The sequence below is a fragment of the Hydra vulgaris genome, chromosome 08 (assembly GCF_038396675.1).
Source record: "Hydra vulgaris chromosome 08, alternate assembly HydraT2T_AEP".
In the NCBI taxonomy this organism is placed as follows: Eukaryota; Metazoa; Cnidaria; class Hydrozoa; order Anthoathecata; family Hydridae; genus Hydra; species Hydra vulgaris.
Window position 1 is genome coordinate 1,984,297 of NC_088927.1, and position 22,628 is coordinate 2,006,924.

Sequence of the window (22,628 nt, forward strand, 5' to 3'; positions counted from 1 at the left end):
TAGACAAAACAGTTTAAGAATTACTGTAGTTGAGAAATCAGGAAATAAAAGATAGGAAGATTGTGAAAGAAAAGTCCACGATATATTTAAAAACAAGCTTGAACTTTAAGGAAACTTCATTATTAAACGAGCACATAAAATAGGAAATAAAAAAGTTAATAACGAAGTCAGAACCGTTATTAATGATTCTTAAATTTTAAAGACAAGTCAGTTATCCCTGACATATGCATAAAAATGAAACTTTGGAATCAAAAGTATTTTTTAAACGAAGATTTTTGCGAACGGAACAGCGAGTTACGAAAAAAGTTGATACAGACGTTAAAGAACAAAGGAAAAAAGGTAAATATGCTAAAGTTGTTTATAACCAACTAACAACGCGTGATTTTGGAAAGAATTTCTTTTATTTACTTAACGTATAATCTAAAAAAAAATGGATTCGAATAATTTAAACAATTTTGAATTAAACTCTTGATTTCTTTCAAACTAATGACTTTTTACAAAACCATGAATCGGATCCGTATTTAAATTACTTTATCGGAGCCGGCGCTTTACTAAGCAACTGCTCCTATTATTAGTCCAATAAAATAAAATAATTTCTTAATCCTAAAAATTTAAACATTTTGCATATTATTATAAGAAGCATATCAAAAAATTTTGAAATTTTGTTTTAAATATGAAAGAGTCTCATTGTTTTTTTGAGGCCTGACATGAGTAATTTTGATGACGACAAAGAGGTTTTCACAATTGAAATCATAACCAAAAAAACAAAAATTTAATTTTAAGTTGTTGCTATCGTCCAACTTTGGGTCAAATGGGAAACATTAATATATTTATTAATGATATTTTAAGAAAAAGCAGTCAAGAAAAAAAATTATATTATTCAATGTGAGATTAACTTGGATAGTTTTCAATAACACCAATTGTGGAATTAATAAATTTTATAATAATGTATTTGAACATGGAGCAATATCTTTAACAAATAAGCCAACAAGTATAACTTCAACTTCAGCTACTTTATTTGACAATATCATAACAAATAATATTTTTAATAAATCTCTTAAAAAAAGTATGATTTAGGCAACATCTCAGGTCACTTCCAAATTTTTATCTCGATTAACATTACCGCAGAAAAAATATCACAACATAAAATAAGTTTTTCAAAACGCTTTTTTACCGCAGCAAATTTAAAATCTTTTAAAGAGCAGTTATCTCTGCTTCATTGGAATCAAATTTTAGCATCTACAGACACTTATCAAATTTATGAGGCTTTCTTTAAAAAGTTTTATGAAATATATGACAAACTTTTCGAAATGTACATTAAATAAAAAAACCAAGAGTTTAATCTCACCATGGATCACAAAAGATTTTAGAAGATCCTCTAAAAATAAGCTAAAATTATATATCAAGTATTTAAAAACCAAAACAAATGAAAGTAAGATTCTTTATTAAAATTATGCTAAAAAATTTGAAAGACAAAAGAAAAATTTAAAAAAGTTGTACTAGTCAAGTTTACTTGAGATGAAGAAACATAATTGTAAACGCACATGGAAACTTCTAGAGAACTTACTGGCATGCATAAAATAAAACCGTGCTCACTGCCCAAAACTATAAAAATTAATGATTAATTTTCCTCTGATCCAACTGTAATATGTAGTGAATTAAATAAAAATTTTATTTCTGTTGGCCCTAATCTAGCTAATAAAAATCCTCTTGCGACTAATAAAATAGATGAGTATGATTTTTCAATTACTTCGGTCTTAACATCTTATGAATTATCTTACGAAGATTTCAAACAATCTTATAAGATGCCTCAGTGTGACAAATTAGCTGGCAAAGAAAATATAAATGGTAATGTTTTCATTGAGCCTTATAAAGCCCTAAAAGATGTACTATTTAAAGCTTTACATTGTTCAATGAAATAAGGCATTTTTCCTGATTTTCTGATACAGGAATATCTACGTATAAATAGCTACAGGATTTCGATTTTTAAAGCTGGTGATGTAACCAATGTTTCTAATTATCACCCAATTCTCTTTAGTCTGTATTTTCTAAAGTTTTAGAGACAATTTTAAATAACGCAGTTTATAATCAACTTTCTTGAAAAAATATACTATATGTTAATCAGTATGGATTCAAATAAAATAACTCAACAGAACATGCAATAATCCAAATTATTGGCAATATTTCTGAATCTTTTGAAAATTATCAACTCACGTTGGGAGTTTTAATAGATTTTTGAAAAGCTTTTGATACAATTGATCATAAAATTCTTAAAATAAAGCCTGAATATTATAGAATCAAAGGAAATGTTTTACTTTTACTTAAAAGCTATTTAAGCAACCGTAAATAGTATGTTTATAGTAATTCAACTAACCCACCCAATCTAACTAATATAACCTATGGTGTTCCCAAGATTTCTTAACTTGGGCCCCTTGTCTTTCTCGTTTACATAAATGATTTACATAAAGCTTCAAACTTGATCGCCGTCATGTTTGCAGATGACACTAATATCTTTTTATCTGATACTTATATTACATCATTATTTTAAAATATGAAATCAAATTAACAAAATTTTTAGAATGCTTTAAAATAATCAAGCTTTCACTTAATGTGGAGAAAACTAAATAGATAATTTTTCATCCAGTTTCTAAAGAAAAATTTTGCCTTGCGATATACCACTACTTTTTCTTGATAAAATCCTAATAAAAAGAGTAATTAATACAAACTTTTTGAGTATCTATATCAAGGAAAATCTTTATTTGAAATATCAATTAGAATTTTTGTAAAATAAAGTTGATAAAAATATAGGAGGATTGTATCAAGCTAGAAGTGTTTTAAATAAACGTAATTTAACTCAATTTTATTACTCCTTTATCCATTGTCATTAAAACTATGCAAATACTGCTTGGTGTAGTATTAAGAAATCCAAACGATGGCCTCTTTCTCGTCAACAAACGCATGTTGCTCGTCTTATTAATTTTTAAGATAGACTTACTCATGCCAAGCCTCTCTTACTTGAAATGAAAATTTTTGATATATATTAGCCTAATATTTTTATATTCTTTGTTTTATGCACAAATGTAAAACTAACTCCAACCCAGTTTTTTTCTATAATTTGTATACCTTAAGGTGGCACACAAGTGAAAAAAAGCAAGTTTTTTGAAAAAAATCAATTTTTAGATTTTTGGGTATTTTGATTCTATAACCATTCCTTGAACATATAAAAAAAAAATTAGTCTCAAAAATGATATAAAAGTTGATTTAATATCATTTTAGTAGATGACACTTGAAAATAAATTCCCTAACAACGCCTTAGCAACCATCAGTCATAGGAGTTTTTCTGAATTCAAAACAGTAAAACACCATCACAAACTTGGTTTTAATTTGTTATACGCAGACTCTTGTTAGTTTTCAGTTTTAAAAGTCATAATTCAAAATTTTATTTACGAACAAGAGTGTTTTTAATCTGTTAATGTTAGTCTTTTATACTGTAACTTTTCTCTCATTTTATACCAAATAATTTAAAAATTGATTTCAATTTAGTTGGAATAAAGTTGTTTTTAAATGAATAAACATGGAAATAAAACTAAACAAAATTTATCAAGAAGGATAAAACGAAAATGGAATGGTGTTGTTGGAAATAAAAAATCATCTTCTTCTTACATCTTATCATCGACGATGACATCGTCCACAACTCAAGCAGCAAGTAGCTGTTCTAGTGAAAGGAAAATCAAACCCAACTACTCGAATACATTTGATTCTGGAAAAGATAACTATTTTGTTTTTATTAATTTTTCAATTCTTAAAGAACTTATAGCTAAAACTGCATGCAACAACTGCTTTCAGCCATTACTTTTAACAGATGTTGATTCCAGTAGAAAAGGATTTGCACATTTGTTTCAATTAAAATGTGAACACTGTGATTATGTTAAAAGATTTAATTCATTAAACAAATCAATAAATGCTAAATTTGATGCAGTAACAGCTAACTCACCATATGATGTTAATATTCGTGCAATAATAGCTTTTCGAGAAGTAGGCTGTGGTTATGGAGCCATAAAAACATTTTCATCTTGCATGAACTTAAAATGTATATCTGAAAATGGATTTCAAAAATTAAACAAAACTATTATGGTAGCTTATAAAAGTGCTTCAGAGAAAAGTTATTAGCGACTAAGGACTCTAAAAAAGTTGACATTGCTCAGGATATGCCATGTGTAAGAGTTTCAATTGATGGTACATGGCAGAAACGCGGTCACAATTCATTGCACGGTGTAGTTACTGCGATTTCTGGGGATAAATGCATTGATATTGAAGTTTTGTCTAAGTGCTGCATGGGCTGTAAAATGTGGAACAGTAAAAAAGGAACTCCAGAATATCAGTGTTGGATAATTGATCATCAATGTGAAATAAATCACAAATCTTCGTCTGGAAGTATGGAGTCTGCAGGAGCAGTAACAATTTTTAATCGCTCGGTTAAAAAAAATAATCTAATTTATAAAGAGTTTCTAGGTGATGGAGACACTTCTTCATTCAAAGATGTCAAAAACTCAAACCCTTACCAGGATTTTGACATCACTCCAATAAAACTTGAATGTGTAGGTCATGTGCAAAAAAGATTGGGTACACGACTTAGAAATTTAGTCAAAGCACACAAAGGCACTAAAACACCTTTATCAGGTAGAGGTAACCTAACAGAAAAATGTATAAATTCTATGCAAAACTATTATGGCATGGCCATTCGTCAAAATGTCAACAACTTGTATGCTATGAAAAAGGCAGTTTATGCTATTTTATTTCATTTTACCAACTTTGAAAACCAGCAAATGCAACATCAGTTTTGCCCAAGAGGATTGGCAAGTTGGTGCAAATATTGGGCTCTAAATAATACAAATTACAAATCAAAATCATGTATACCTATCTGGATTAAGAATCTTATTTTACCAATCATCAAGGATCTTCAGGCTAATGATCTTCTAATTAAATGTTTGCATGGAACGACGCAAAATGCCAATGAAGCATTAAATTCTATTATATGGTCTCGCGTACCAAAGCACACATTTGTTAGTAAGTCTACAATTGAAATGGGAACATACTCAGCAGTGCTGCATTATAATGATGGTGCTAATGGTGTATTAGAAGTTTTAAAATACTTTGGCTTGAGTGGAATTGTTACATTAGCTTCGTCAAGTAAAGTTGACAAAACCAGAATTCGACATATGAAGTCAAAGTCAACGGATAAAAGTAAAATGCAGAGAAAAAAAATAAGAGCAGTTAAAAAAGGTTTCATAGACGATCAGCAAATAAAAGAAACAACTGATAGTTACATCTCTGGTGGATTTTGATAATTTTTATGTTGTTATATATTTTTTTCTTATTTTTGCTTTTTTCTCAATATGTATTTTTTTAAACTTTGAAACACATTTTCTCATTAACAAAACAGAATTACATAATACAATTTTCAGGATTTGTTTATCATAATATAATACTTCATTTAACCCTCAGAATTTTCATAAAAAGTTATAGAAAGTGAAATATTGATGTTTATAGTGCTGAATTTATTGATATTTCATATATATATTAGGTGATTTTGTTAGAAATGCAATATTTCATGAAATAATTTAAATTATAAAAATTCCCACGGTCAAACAGGGTGAAATATGGTTAGGAAGCTATGTTCAAAATTTTAGTTTCAGTAGTTGAGGCAAAATTAAGTTATTAGGTTTTGAAGATTTACTAAAAACACATGTTTTACAACCCATTTTTGGCCATTATGGATAATAAAATTAATTAAAAAAAAAAATTATCTGTTTTTTATTTTATTTTAATATAAAATAATTGTCATTAAAAAAAAAAAAATCAAAATTTTGATTATTTACAAAAAAACTTGTTTTCAGTTGTGTGCCACCCTTAAAAGATGAAAATAAATACAATTAAAGAAAAGATAATTTAATTTGTCAACCGTTTTTTCAAACTAACTTTTGAAAATTAAACATTTTATTTGGTGGAGCTTCTCTTTAAAATAAAATAGTTTTAAAATATTTTGATTTTTTTTTGGAATGGAGCTACCTCTCATTTAAAAAAAATCTTAAGGAAATCATTTTGTCTATTAATAATATATTATGGAATTTTTAAGATTGAATAATTGATTTTTTTTGTTTTTATGCAGTGATGTAACTAAATATGTTTTTAAATGCACTTAAACTTTTCTTGTGATTTATAAACTTGACCATGTATGTATGCATTTGATTTTTATGAGATTTTGAAATTTAGGAGCGGTTCTCGGTGATGACTTGATGGTCTATTGCAAGTGGAGTTTTCTTTTTATTTGTTGAATCCAATACTTGTATATTTTTTGTTTAATTATATTTTTTAGTTGTAGAAGAACTTTTTAATCTTAACGATTTCATTTATTTGTATAACGATTTTTATACTTTGAATAAATTTGAAGTTTCGATTTCTTCATCAGCAGTTCTCTGTGAAACGACCTAAAGGTCTTCTTTGAGTATCCGCGTTCTTTAGCTTATTTTTATTTATTTTTACGATATATCTTTACTTGTATTTTTCGCTTGTATATTTGTATTTGTACCTTAAACATTGAAATAAAGAACAGAAAAAATATATACATATATATAGGTATATATATATATATATATATATACATATATATATATATATATATATATATATATATATATATATACATATATATATATATATATATATATATATATATATATATATATATACATATATAAATATATATACATATATATATATATATATATATATATATATATATATATATATATATATATATATATATATATATATATATATATATATATATATATATATATATATATATATATATATATATATAACTCCGTAGTATTTATCAGATATTTTCCGTTTTTAGGTTACGGAATACACCCATTTTCAATAAATTACGGTCTTTTACATATACTTCTAAGACTTTTAAGATAATCACATTAATTTAAATGGTTTTGTCTGCATTTAAGTTAGGAAAAACTTTCGTAACTTTAAATTACATACTTTAACTGTAATAATTTAGTATAGCCTTTAATTTGCAGAGCGATATGTTACTTTATCTTTGGGAGAACTTAGACACGTATATAATTTCAAGTTAGAGATTTTAATATATTTATATTCGTTTTACTGGAACTAAAGTGCTATATGTTTTTGAAGAAGTGCATTTGCAAAGTATTCTATTAAATTTAGATAAAAGACGTTACCTGTATATGTTAAAATATATACAGGTATTTATTAAAAATAAATACTTCTGAAAATTAGTTTTTCATATTAAATAGGAATTATGTGGTATAAAAACCTTTTCTATGTATTGAACTTTTTAAATTTCATATTATTTAGTGTGACGTTTTTATAATGTATAAAGTGCGTGTAAATATATATATAAATATATATATATATATATATATATATATATATATATATATATATATATATATATACATATATTTACATAAGATAAATGACTGGTTTATGGCGAATAAACTCTCATAAAACGTTGAAAAAACAAAGTGTAAATTCAAAATATACAAATGAAATAGCAAGATTATTTAAAATTTCTAGGAATACTTGTTGATAATAATTTATTTTGGCTACCCCATATTAAATATTTACAATCAAAAGTTAGTTAAACCATTGGTCTGATATACCGAGTTCGTCCATACGTAAATACGCAAACTTATTTGTCTAAATTTAGTATACTATTCCTATATTCGCTGTTTCATTAAAAATGGTAATATTACATGGGCTAGTACACAACCATCAAAACTTAAAAAAATGTACAGTTTGCAAAATCGAAACACTCGAATCAAATACTTGAATATTTTAGTTTATTTAAATTTTCTAGTTGTAAACGGATTTATTTATGTTTTTTCTATTATTAAAAATTATTACTTACTTCATTATGATTTATTGTTATTAATCACGGCTAATAATTTTTTATAAAAATATTAATGAATGTTATGAATATTCTCCTATATTTATATAAGCATGTATTTTTATAATAAACGTCTTAAAAAAAAACAAAAAACAACATCCATTTTTTAAATTTACAATTTAATGATTTTTGCTTTTGTTTACGTTACTGCATAGAATTATTAGGAATCTTTTTATTTAACTTTTAAATGTCTGCATTTATTAAACAATCGTTAGATGTAAGTCTCTACTTTATTTAAAAAGAGTTTGGCATAATATTGTATTATTAAAACATTAGTAAAGATCAGCAATTCAAAATTATTTATTCCAAATGTAATTTAGATAATCTTATTGTCATAGTTCATTATTTATTTTAGTTGAGTTTCAGTTTTGGTTTTTTTAATTTAGTTTTGGTTGAGTCTTTTTTGTTTTGTTATTTATTATTTTTTATACAAAGGTTTACTTGCTTCTTTAACAATAAGTTTTTATTTTAAGTTTTTATTTTTATTATTATTTTTTAATATATTAACAATAATTTAAAAAGTTACTTAATATACATGATTGTTTATAGAATTGAATAGATAAACTATCATGACTGCATCTTCAATAGTTCACCTTATTTTTTCAACTTATCTTGTATATCTTACATGTCAGGTTAGGTTATCCTGCTTCTGGTAACATGTAACCCAGTACAATATTCTTTATGTCTTGCTGCCTTGTAGGATACGTCTATTTAGGCAAAGGCTAGGAGATGCTAACTCCGACTTAAACACCCCCTGCCTTGGAGCTCTTAGTTGAGTAAAGGCTAGAGATGGTATCTCTATAAAAATACTCATCTAGGGCATATGTAAAATGCATCCGGCTACTGTCTTGTAGAAGGCCTCCTAAGCAAAATATCAAAGTATTAACAGTCCCATGTTGTGCATGGATGGTGTCCCTGTGTGTACTTTTGGTGTGCATTACGGAGGCCACATTTAGGGCCCTTTGTTAAGGCTTAGGGTTTATTAGTAGAAAATGAGGCATTTGCTTGGGCTATTAAACAGTGTTCTGAGTACTATCTATGCTTTGAGTCAAATTCTTCAATCAAATTTAAAAATGAATAGAACCAAAAACTATAAAACACAAAAAACCATCATCACCAAGTTCCCTAAACCTATCACTCACTAATATTCGTGGTCTTCAAAAAAACTTTTCTTTTGTTGAGTCTTATCTCTTGCAAAGTTCACCAGACCTACTAGCACTTTGTGAAATTAATTTGAGTTCGGCTGTCTATCTTGCGATCTTAGTGTTGATGGTTATCTTCCTATAATTCGTAAAGACTTCAATAGTCACATGCTTGGCCTGGGCATTTACATTCGCAAGAATTCACCCTTTTGTCGTGAAACTAGGTGTGAATCCACAGACTATTCTTTTATGTGCTTTTAAATACCACCACTTCACTCTATTGCCTTTCTTTTTGTTCTATATGGCTCTCCTTCATCTTACGATTGCACTCTTCTTGATGCTATTTCTGACCATATGGACCAGGCCCTCTCTCTTTATCCATCAGCTAATATAGTTGTTGTCGGTGACTTTAATGCTCACCACTCTTAATGGCTTGCCTCTAGTGTCAGTGATTCTGCAGGCATTAACTTAGGCCTACAAATTTTGCCCTTCTCAATCCCTAACTCAAATAGTCAACTTTCCAACTCGCTTTCCAGACAACACGAATCATTTAACTTCTCTACTCAACTTATGTCTTGTTTCTGATCCTAGTCAGTGCTCAGTTTCTCCACATTTACCCTTAGATGATTCTGATCACAGTTTGATCTCTCTAAAACTAATATTTCATTCTTCTTCATCACCTGAATCCCCCGATTATCGTACCTCTTACAACAACAGTAAAGCTGACTGGGATTCTTTCCGTGATTTTATCCGTGATGGCCCTTGGGTAGAAATCTTTTGTCTTCCTGTCGACAAATGTGCTTTTTACATAACTTCGTGGATTCAGGCTAGCATGGAATCTTTTGTTTCCTCTCGACGATTCCAGGTAAAGCCTTACTCTCCTCCATGGTTTTCCTCACACTGTGCTACTGCGACTGCCAATCGAAACCGTTACTTCCATATTTATCAGCAAAACAATTCTCCAGAAAACAGACGTCTGTTTATTACTGCTAGAAACCATTGAAAAAAAGGTTTTGCCTAATGCCAAAGCTCGCTATTCTCAGGTCATAAAATCTCGTATCTCATCTCGAAAATTAGGCTCTCGTGACTTCCGGAGAATCTTCAATAGTATTAATAACAAGGGCAAATCTTAAATTCCACCTCTCTTGTATGGTTCAGACTTTTTCACCTCACCTAAAGACAAAGCTGAATTGTTTGCTAAAAACTTTTCATCAATATCATCTCTTGATTGCACTAGTTGCGTTCTACCTGATATTGCCAACAAACAGTTTGTTCCATTACTTGACCCTCGTTTGTTCCATTACTTGACCCTCGTTTGTTCCATTACTTGACCCTCGTATCACTCTAGCTTCTGTATCTAAATTGATTTCCTGCCTACACTCTTTTACAGCTTGTGGCCCGTTCAGCATACCTGTTATTGTCTTGCAGAAGTGTTCTCCAAAGCTATCGTCTGCACTCTCAAAACTGTTTAACAAGTGCTTATCAGAGTCTTATTTACCAGCCTGCTGGAAAGCGGCATCCGTTATCGTTATCTTCGAAAATTCTGGACAGCGATATGATTCGTCTAACTACCGTCCCATTAGTCTTCTTCCTATTATAAGCAAGGTTTTTGAATCTTTAATTAACAAACACTTAATTTCTCATCTTGAATCTAATAACTTACTTTCTGACCATCAATATGGATATCCATCTTCTCGTTCTACAGCTGATTTGCAAACAGTAATAAGTGATAGGTTTTATCGTGCATTAGATAAAGCTGTAGAGGTTAAGGCCATCGCTCTTGACGTTTCAAATGCTTTTGATAAAGTTTAGCATGCTGGTCTTCTTCATAAGCTTTCTTTTTACGGTGTATCTGGCAACACCTTTAATATTATTGAATCCTTCCTTTCCAACTGTAGTATAATAGTTGCCCTCGACGGACAGCACTCGTCTTCTTATTCTGTAACTTCAGGGGTTCCTTAAGGTTCTATCCTTAGCCCTATACTCTTTTCAATTTACATAAACGATCTTCCAGATATTTTCACATCTAAGGTGGCATTGTTTGCTAATGATACTACCATTTACTCTTGTCGAGATAAGAAACCAACACTCTCTAATTGCTTAGAGGAGGCGCTTGAGCTTGAAAAGGATCTCACTTATGCTACAGCATGGGGCTCACAGTGGCTGGTGAACTTCAATACAGATAAAACTCAATTTTTTTCAGCCAATTGTTATCGCAATAATTTAGATCTCCCTTTATTTATGAACGGTAATGTACTCGATGAGTCATCTACTCTTCATCTTTTAGGATTAACTCTTATTTCCAATCTTTCTTGGAAACAATATATCAAATCAGTTGCAAAATTAGCATCTGCTAAGGTTGCATCTCTTTAATGAGCTCGTCACTTTCTTACTTCGGATTCTATTCTCTATCTCTATAAATCTCAAATCTGGCCTTGTATGGAATACTGTAGTCATATCTGGGGCGTATCTTATAACGATGCCCTTTCTCTTTTACACAAGGTGCAAAAACGCATTGTAAACATAGTTGGACCTGCTCTTGCAGCTAACCTCCAACCATTATCACATTGTCGTAATGCTGCTTCTCTTTTTCTTTTCTACAAATACTATAATGGGCACTGCTCTAAGGAGCGAGTGCCTCTTGTGCCATCTACTAAAATTCATTCTCGTGTTACTCGTCATTCAATTAAGTCTCATCCTTTTTCTGTGACTGTTCCTAAGTGCTTAAAAAACTCTTAATCGTCTAGATTTTTTTCCCAAAGAACATCAGTTCTTTGGAATTCGCTTCCTTCATCTTGCTTTCCTGATTTATATAATTTGCAATCCTTTAAGTCGTCTGTCAATTGTTATCTTGCTCTACAATCTTCATCTTTTCTCTTCCAGTTACTTTCAATTTTAACTAGTTATTGCTTGCAGCCTTGTTAAAAGCAAAGATGTTAAAAGAAAAAAAAAAAAAAAAATTTCTACTTTTTCAATCATTAAGTTTTTACTAGAACTGAAGCAAGCTCTAGAAAACATAGTTTTTTCAATATGATAAAATATAGACTTTTGCAAATAACTTCCCGAACTGAAAGCATCATTTTGATTTATTTCTTGTTTTTAATTTGTTGAGTGTTTTTAGCTCTGTGTTTCACCTCGGACTACAAAAGCATAATATTTTGCAAAGTCGCTAATAATTATTATGCCTAATTGATCCATGTTTCGTTTTGTTGTTGTTAGTACTATGATTGAGAGTGGGCAATAGAAGAATAATCTTGCAGCTTTTCAAAACAAGATGCTAATAATCCTATCCATAATATCCGTAAAATCCGTATCCATAAAAGGCAAAATATCTGATGTCAAACTCAACAGTGTTTTGGAATCTATAGTTTCCCATTTTGTATTGTATTTTGCAATCAGTTTATCTCAAAATTATCTTCATTTTTTTCACAAATCTCATACAAGTAGGTGGAAATTGTTTCTTAACCAGGAAATCATCACACTGTTTAAGGATGCATTCTTTATTGTTTACTGAACAAACACTTTTCAAAAGTAGATCGTTATTTGTTTTGCCTATATTTTTTAGCTATATGGCATTTTGGCGATAAGAACAAACACAAACTGTATGTATATCATCTACACGTGGCAAAATTCACCATTTTTGTCTAAATGAGGCATATTTTGAGTAGCTTTTTTGTATTTCTGGATTATTCTTTCTCGATAATTCCAAGGTTGGTCGGGTAAGCAAAGCAATGGCTCTCGATTACTGACCACGTATATAACATTTAACTTGCGAAAACTGGCCAGATTTTGTGGTCGTATTAAGAATGTATATATCCGCGTAACAAAAAATTTTTTGTTTTATGGACATACATGGAAACATACATAAACTATCAGGAGTTTGCATGTTTAAGTTTAAGTTTAACAATATCAAGTTTACGCTAGTCTTAACAGTATTTTTTGAGGTTAAAATATTTATCTAAATTGTTATTAGAATTTGACAGGTTCTCATTGAATAAACAAAAAAAAAGGTAATACAATTTGAATCGGTGGAAAGAAAAACAGTACTAGTCCAATATTTTCATTTCAAGGTAATCAATGTTTAAGTATTGTTCTTCGACTAATTAAAATCTACTTTTTGGCAAAAAATAATAAAAGAAAGATATTATTTTTGTAGTGCAAAGAGAGATTCACATAAGTTGAATAAAAATTATGAAAAAAAGTGCAAATAGCAAAACGCAAACTAGTACTCTTAAAAAAGAAAATGTAAAACATGATTATGTTTTATCATCTTAGGACTTGACAGGTTTTCATTAAGTAAAGAAAAAGAAATTATTATATAATGATATTTGAGTTTAACAGGTACTAATTGAACAGAAAAAAGAAAAACTTATATAAACTTTAATTAAAATTTCACAAGTCCTTATTGAATTAAAAAAAAAAATTAAAATATATTGTTATTAGAATATGGTAGGTTTTAATTAAATAGAAAACAAATAATAATATAAATTGTTATTTGTATTTGACATGTTCTCATTAAGTATAGTAAAGAAAAATTATTATAAATTGTTATTGAAATTTGAAAAAAAAAAACTATTATAAATCGTTATTAGAATTTGACAGATTCTCATGGAGATAAGTAAAAAAAAGTTAATATAAATTGTTATTAGAATTAGACAGGTTCCCATTGAGTGAAGACAAAAAAACTAATTTAAACAGATACTAAACTTTGACAGAACCTCATTGAATAAAGTAAAGAAAAATTAATATAAATTGTTATAAAAATTTGACAGGTTCTCTTTGAGTAAAATTTAAGAGAATCGAATTATATATATTTATTATTAGTATTTGACACGTTGTCATTGAGTAAAGAAGAAAAAATCTATTTAAAAATGTTATTTGATTTTGACAGGTTCTTATTAAGTACAGAAAAACAAATTAATATAAACTGTTTTTAGACTTTGACAGGTTCTCATTAAGTAAAGAAAACAAAAAAATAAATTTTAATTAGAATTGACAGGTTATAATTAAGTGAAGAAAAGAAAAATTAATGTAAACTGTAATTGGACTTTGATATGTTCACTTTGAGTAGAAAAACTAAAAAATGATTTAAGTTGTAATTAAATCTTGACTGGTTCTCATTAAATAAAAAAAAGAAAAATTAATATAACATGTTATAATCTGGTCAAAATAGACAAAAAAATAGTGGTAGATTTGCAATAATTCGCATAGAGCTGAAAATGTGTACATACCTTGAGCACATTATTACAAATAAAGTATTAAAAGTCCCCATCGATCCCATATCTGCAAAAAAGGTTATTCAAGGTTTAAGGGTATAAAAAAAAGTTGTTTTTTTTTAAAAAAAAAAGGTAATGTTTAACCTTTTTTGTTTCCTCGTCAGAACGACTCCATGCAACCTTCAGAATTGATTCTTTAAATTCAAGAGTCGCAACTTTATGAATTTTACGCCGAACTTTCTTCGCTTTCTTTGTCTCGGCCTCCTCGTTTGCTTCATCGCTCTCGTAAGTAAATCACTTTTTTGTTTAAAAAAAACTTGCTTATTTTTTTAGCGGCGATGAAGCAAACGAGGAGGCCGAGACAAAGAAAGCGAAGAAAGTTCGGCGTAAAATTCATAAAGTTGCGACTCTTGAATTTAAAGAATCACTTCTGAAGGTTGCATGGAGTCGTTCTGACGAGGAAACAAAAAAGGTTACTTCACGCATTGAATATGAAGTTGATTTAGTTGCTGCTGAGGCTAAATATCATAATACAATGGGTGTAAAATCGGTCGTCCTCAAGATGAATCTACAAATGTTGCGATGGAAGAAATATTTAAATACATTGAAAATAGCGATGACTGCCAGTTTTCATAAAAAGAACTAAAAAATATTTGCAAAAATCCGCATTTAGATACAAAGCAATTAAGACACGATTAAAGTTGAAGTTCGGTAATAAATTATTATCACTGAAAAACCGGGAAAATTAACGTTTATCTGTTTTTTTGACAATCATAGCGATATTCTTACTAAGCTTGGTATCAGAAGAAAAGCAAAAACAAAAAAGAAGAACGATTTTTAATTTTAAAAACTGCGGCAGCAATCACTCGAGAGGACATTCAATCATTGGTAATTGATAATACCAATTATCCCTCGCCTAGTCAAATGTTTGAAGATATTAACAGCGATATTCCAGAGTCATTGACTTATTTTTTAGAGCAAGTTATTTTGAAAAATAAACAATCTAAATTAGAACATTTAAAATTAGTTTGTACAAGTATCAGCCACAGCATTATGTCTGAAACTGGCACATTTATTCAATATTATTGAGGACAATGCTGATATAAAAGTAAATAGTTTAGATGGTAATAACTCGGTTCACATATTGGGTATAATTCAAATTGTTACTTCAAAAGGTTTAGTTTCACAAGAGAATCATATACGACGAATAAAGGAAATCCCTTCTGCAAAAGATAATGCAGCAAAAGCTCATGTGCCAATTCAAATCTTTCAAAATGATTGTGTAGTCGGTTTTAGTAAAATAAGGGTGCAAAATTTAGCTTATGAAAATGAAGCACCCATATCTTTAATCCAAAAAGTTGATGAAAAATAAAACGTTTCATATAGTGACATTGAAAGTGGCAATGATAAAGAATTGTGCAATGCATCACTTTATAAGTTCAATGAAAAACTAAAAGAACTGGAAAAACGAGGACTTACATCAAAACTATGGATATAATATCTTAATGTGATGTCAATTGCAAAAGAGTTTATCAGAGCTGAACGCATGAGAGATTAGCAAGGTTGTTTAAACAGCGTTAAAGAGATGCTTCTTTATTTCCACGTGTCGGGACATTTTCCTTATGCTAAGTCTGCGCACTTATATCTACAGGATATGCTAGAATTAGAGAAGTTAATGAACCAAAGTGTTTATCAACGGTTTATCGAAGGATTTTTCACTGTTAGACGTTCTGATAAACTCAATTGTGGTACTTCAACGGATATGGTGATTGAGCAATCAATGATGAAATCAATGAAGATATATGGAGGTATTTCTCAAGGAAGGAGTGCAAAAGAGAGTGTTGTGGGTAAATGGGTTTATGGCGTGCATGCAATGAACATGTATGTGAAGGATTGGAAGATCTTGCTGATATTAAAACGTACACAAGAGATCAGCATGTAGATGCAAGTGATTACTAAATTAAGAGAGATGATAAAGATATTAAAAAACTTCAACGGTGGTTTTTATGACATGATCCTTTTCCTAAACTTCAAGAAATCATTTCAATTGCTAGTGGAATTGTTGGTGATAGTAAAATCAATTGCCATAAAGCTCGAGAAGTTGGGATTGCTGCTATGACTAAAATGACAGGTAAAACATTTAATATCAAATTAAAACGCGCTGATAAAGCTCTTTCTCTTCTAACCATAAGTAGCACCATAAAAGTTCATGATGAGAAAGTACCTGTCGATCCAGTATTACTATTTCAACGTATGAGTATTAGTAAGACATTTGAAGATGAAATAGAAAAAATTTTTGAGTATGAATTAGCCCCCTATCCTTTATCAATGTTTGATGAAACTGGAATGCGAAAACACAGAAATCGGCTATTTACAATTACTTTGATTCAATGGAAATTGAAATTGACAACACAAATGCTAGTTACATCATTGATGGAGGGTATTTATTACACCGCGTTGTGTAGGATTGAGAAGCGACCTTTAACGTTACTTTTGATAAATACATTCACTACGCACATAGATATTTTAGTCATCGAGTGTCTATGGTAGTATTTCCTGGTTATACTGATTGTAAGAAAAAACATTAAAGCTGCAGAACATCGTCGAACCACAAAAGTATCTTCTTCACCTGATGTCACTTTCGATCAATTTATGACAGTTCTAACAAACCAACAACAATTCCTTTCCGATACTCATAACAAGTCTTGCTTCATTTTTATGTTATGCGAAAGACTTACAGCTGCAAATATCATAGTGAAGCAAGCAGATAATGACACTGATGTCCGTATAATTCAAACATCTATAGAACAATCCAATGCAACAAATAATTATATTGTTGTCGGTGAAGATGTTGACTTATTAGTATTACTGACTGCACGAACTCCAATTGATAAGATTATCTACTTTTTAAAACCCGGGAAAGCTCATCAACCTACATAAATATATTCATCAAAAAGTTTATCTGCTTATCCAAAATGTCAAAATCATACCTTATTTTTACATGCAATTACTGGCTGCGATACTAAATCAGCATTTTTCCGAAAGGGTAAAACAACCGCATTTAAATTATTTGAAAAACGTGACTTAACTAATTGCGCCGAAGTGTTTCAAAAGATAGACTCTTGACCACAAGACATTGTTATAAACGGGATTTGTTTTCTTCTTGCTCTATATGGAGCTTCAAATAAAATTTATTGCTTAGACAAGTATAGATACCTAACTTTTGTAAAAAACACCCGGAACATTAAAAGAGTGCAGTTATCTTGTCTTCCTCCAACATCTGCTTTTTTAAGTTAACACTTGTATCGAGTATATTATCAAGTTCAAGTCAACACTTGTATCGAGTATATTATCAAGTTCAAGTATGGCTAGGCAATCAACTGGACCCATCTGACTGGGGTTGGAAATTAGTAGATAATACATTAGAGCCGATTGACACTATCTTCCGCAATTGCAAAAAGGGTTGTAGTGCAAAATTTAGGTGTAAAAAGTCGGGTTATTATGTTCATCGGTGTGTACTAATTGCCGAGGCCAGTCTTGCTCCAATGATGAATCAAATTCAATAAATGATGATTTTGATGATATCAATGAGGAGTCAATTGATGTATCTTTTTCACATATCCAGCTTGGAAAAATAAATGACTACGAAGAAGAAAGCAAAGAAAATGCTAATATATAATATATCACAATAATACGAATATATAATACATAAATATGCATTTAATAATAAATAATATATGCAAATATTATGTATATATTATTTATATGTATATTAATTTTGTAATATTTATATTATATTATATGAATATTAATTTAGTAATTTCACAAGAATCGCAATGTCTTTTCCAGCAATATATTTTATATAAAATCGCATTATCCTAATATATTTTCGCAATATATTTTCTCGCAATATATTCTTGCAATATCTTCTCGCATAATATTTTTGCAAGCATTGCAATATCTCAGGAATAACGATTTATATAAAAATGTATCAAGGCAATTTTGTTAAATACTTTCATGATGTAATACTTTTCGTTAATTTCAATAAACCTTATCATTAATTGGAAAAAAAGAAAAAACTATTTTTTTAACCTTTAATCATTAATAACTTATTTTGCAGATATGGGATCGGTAGGGACTTTTAGTATTTTATTTGTAATAATATCCTAAAGGTATGTACCAATTTTCAGCTTTATACGAATTATTGTAAATTTAAATGTTTATTTTGACCGGATTATTATCAGAATTTAAGTGTTACTCTTAAAAAAATAATAAAAAAAAGTTAATATAAATTTTTACTTGAATTTAACAGGATCTCATTAAAAAAAATAAAAAAATTCAATACATATTTTTATTATCAAGCACTAAAACTTTTTTTTAAAGTAGGGATAAAACAAGATATTTCTGACCTCTCGATATATACCTATGCACATATTTTTGATAGTATTCTTACTACTTTTATTAATATTATTGTTATTATTATTATTATTATTATTTATAATTTCTTTAAAAATTTAAAATTATAGATTTTGAATTATATTTAAATAAGTTAAGTTGATAATACGTTGAGTATTTTAAACATATGCTAAAAAAATGTAGTGTGTGAGATCTATAATCAGATATTCGATAACCAAATATATGCTGGAAAAATTAATGAAAATCCACATTTTCAATAAATTTTACGGCATATTTTCTTTATTCAGCAGCTTATTATTTTTTGATACATTAGTGTTGAATTAAGCAACGTTAGCGTAATTTATGAAAAGTAAAAAAATTTTAAACGTGTTTTATTAGGCAACTGTTTGACTTACTATAGAAAGGCAATATTTTCAGAGACTTTATTTCGAATTAAACGTATGTGACTTTCTATATTCGTTTAAAATTACACCTAGAAACAACAAAAAATGGTTTTTTACGACTTGTTTTTACAGGTGTGTCCACTTTTTCATGAAAAACGATGAAAGAAACAACTTTTTCTTTTTTTACCTAGAGACAATTTATTTGATAGAAACCATTCGATATACAGTTTTTCGAACTTTCAATATTTAACGTCCAAATACTAAATAGCAAAGTTTACTTCACATTCACTGCAAACGTTATTTTATTAGCTCTTAAACGTTCACCACAAACACACAATAACGAAGTTATAGTTTACTAAACGTTTAATTTATTTATTTTTTTTTATATATACACACAAACACATAAATATAGAACGGGTGATGACAAAAAAGTGAGACTGCGTTCAATTTGAATTTGCATGTACTAATACCATTAGTTGTTTATATATTTTGTATGTATTTTATTGCAAATTTAATCTAGTTTGAAATTGAAAAAAAGGAATTAAAATTCAACGATTTAAAACGATTTAAAAATAAACAAATCTACGCAAGAGTTTCTCCGTGAACGTGTGTATGGATTTTACATAGACAATAAGCAAAATAATGAATATTACACTTATTGTCATCTTAAAGCAGAAAAAAATCAAAAAGCAACCATATGCCGTATTTTATAGCAGAAAAAATACCAAACGCAACCATAAAACGTATAATTGAACGCGCAGAAAATGAAATCAGAATTCAAAGAGTTAAAAGAAAGTGGTCGAGTCGCAAAAAAAATTACAAAAATAACATAACCAAGCTGAAGACCATGATTGAACACAAGGATGGCATCCTAGTGTTCAAACATGGTCTTCAGCTTTGTTATGGTCTTTTTCCTATTTTATTTTATAATAACAACATTGACTATTACATAAAAAAATAGTCAATGTTATTATTTTTTTATGTGTTCCAATTAAGTAATACCATATAAATGTGATGAAAACAATCAAAGAATATATAAATTTTTATTTAAGTGTCTATCCTTATTGTCAATTTATTAAGAAGTTCAATATAAATATATCAATAATAACACAAGTAAATGATAAGTATAAGTAATATATCAATACTAATTCAAGTAACTAAAAAAAATAATTATAATTAAATAAAGTAACTAGTGATGAGATATTAATCATTGCAGCTTCATCAATTTTAGACAAGTCTAGGTCCTTAAAATCGAGCATTCAAAAAGTAAAGCCCTTGGTACACAAATATCTATTATTTGGTGAAATTGGGTTTATTTATATAATTACTAGGCTCTGCCTCATCGAATGAAGAACAACTAAAAAAAACCTCTTCGCATAATAAACGACCCCATTTAATTGAAACACCATCGAAACATTGAAATCTCCAATAGGCAATTTTACATATAACTTTTTGGAAATATCAAAAGTGTTCATGAAGTATAAATAATTATTGTTTAGTTAAAGCAAATAAAAGTGCATATTAACAATTTTAAAGAAAAAAGATGCTTAATTCTTAATCTTCTCAAGAAATTCGTTCTAACATCAATTACATTAATACTTTAGTTCAACAGTATAGACAATTTTAAATTATTTATTCGCGTTTGATTAGCCTCTTTCATAACATAGAAACTGATGTAACCCTTAATGCAATTTCAACTAAAAAACAACTTTGCCTAATCAATGGCGTCGTTTAGTAGAGATGATTATTTCAAATAAGCAAATTTTATTCTTACCTTCTTTTAAATATTAAAAGAGTGCACAAAGAATAAATTATTATTATTTACCTATTTTTAATTTTTATATCGTTATTTGAACAATATTACAATTTTTTTATATGATTATGTAAAAATACAAATAATATCAAAACGTCGTAAACGTGATAGAGACGTTTTTAATATTTATCAAACTTGAATATTACAGGCCTGATTTTGTTAACGACTATTAAACTTGGTTAGTTTATACATTATTGCTAATTAATTTTTTGAGCTTACAACATATTTCAATTTTATAAAATAATTTAAAGTATATTGCTTGATTAATTTTTTAATGTTGCTTCACTTTTTAGTATTCTTGGATGGAGATCTACAATGTCATGAATTTCAATCTAAGTAGTCTGAACTACTTGATTTAAATTGGTTTTATATATAACTTCTTAAATGTCAAACAGCGTAATAAAGAAGCGATCAGATATGATTCTATAAATACACAAAAACAAGAAGACAAAGCATATGAAATGATGAAAATATGGTTCAATTTTGATGGAAATCCGACGTTTGAAAAGTTAAAACTTGCTATTTTAAATATTCCAAAAACCAATTAATTGAAGGAGACGGAGGATCTTGCAAGTATACATTTCTGTTATATTATTGTTTGAATAACATAAACTTTTTACATTGCCGTTTGTGATTCATCTTATGTTTATTTTTTTGTTCTTATTTTAACTTGTTCTTCCAATTCTCTGCTTTCACAAGTATTTGATTATGATTATAATGATGATGTTGTTTCATGTTCTTATACATTTAATTATTTTAGATTTTTGTAAAATCACTATTAAGTTAAAAAGCTCTTTTTGCATTTTTTTATAAGATATGATTTTAAATGATACTTCAAATTCACTAAATAACAAAAGATAAAGAAACTCTTCATTAAACAGTGGTAAATATACAATATGTACTATGATAACATGCTGATAATAAAGAGGACAATCATGATTATAACAATCATTATAAGGATCATGTTGATGACCAATTTACGTATAGTGATGATGATGATTATGATGTAAATAGATATACATAAGTTGAGGATACATAATAAACAAAATAAATATAACTACATATAAAAAATAACGTTATCATAAATTAAATAAAATAATGACATAATATTAACACTGAAACCTAAACTAAGCACTAATTTTTTTAACTTTAAAATATTTGAATTTGAATATAATAAATCTTGTTATATTATTTTTGAATGCTTGATTCAACATATTTTTTAAGACATGTTATTGTTACAACTGCTTTTGTTTCAGATTATAAAAGATTCAAATTATGATCAATAATAAAAAGGAATAAGTATGTAGTTAAAAACAAACAACAACTAATTACTCTTTCTTAGTTATCAAACGTTTTTTTAAATTTATTTTTAATTGATCAAGGGAAGAAAGAGTTATAATGTAATTGCTAATTAACGTATTGTAGATCCTCTGATTACGATTGAAAATTTAATAGCAAAACAATTTGTTTTAGGATGAATAAGATTGTTATTTGAAAAGCGCGTTGGGGTATAAACGATTTTTTTTTTTTAATTTATAATTAAAATTAGTGTCAACTTATTATTAATTTTTAATAGAAATATAAGAGTATAATAAACGTTAAGTTGATAATACGTTGAGTATTATAAATATGTGCTAAAAAAATGTAGTGTGTGAGATCTATAATCAGATC

General features: G+C 28.3%; 1 long non-coding RNA gene across 2 annotated transcripts in view; it reads left to right on the forward strand.

Annotated features, from left to right (window-relative positions):
• The window catches only part of LOC136082894 (uncharacterized), a 74,235-nt gene that overhangs the window by 31,465 nt on the left and 20,142 nt on the right, over window positions 1-22,628 (forward strand). For both annotated transcript variants that reach the window (XR_010639811.1, XR_010639812.1), the window contains exon 3: window positions 21,251-21,530. This is a non-coding gene — a long non-coding RNA (uncharacterized LOC136082894). The remainder of the gene's footprint in view (window positions 1-21,250; window positions 21,531-22,628) is intronic.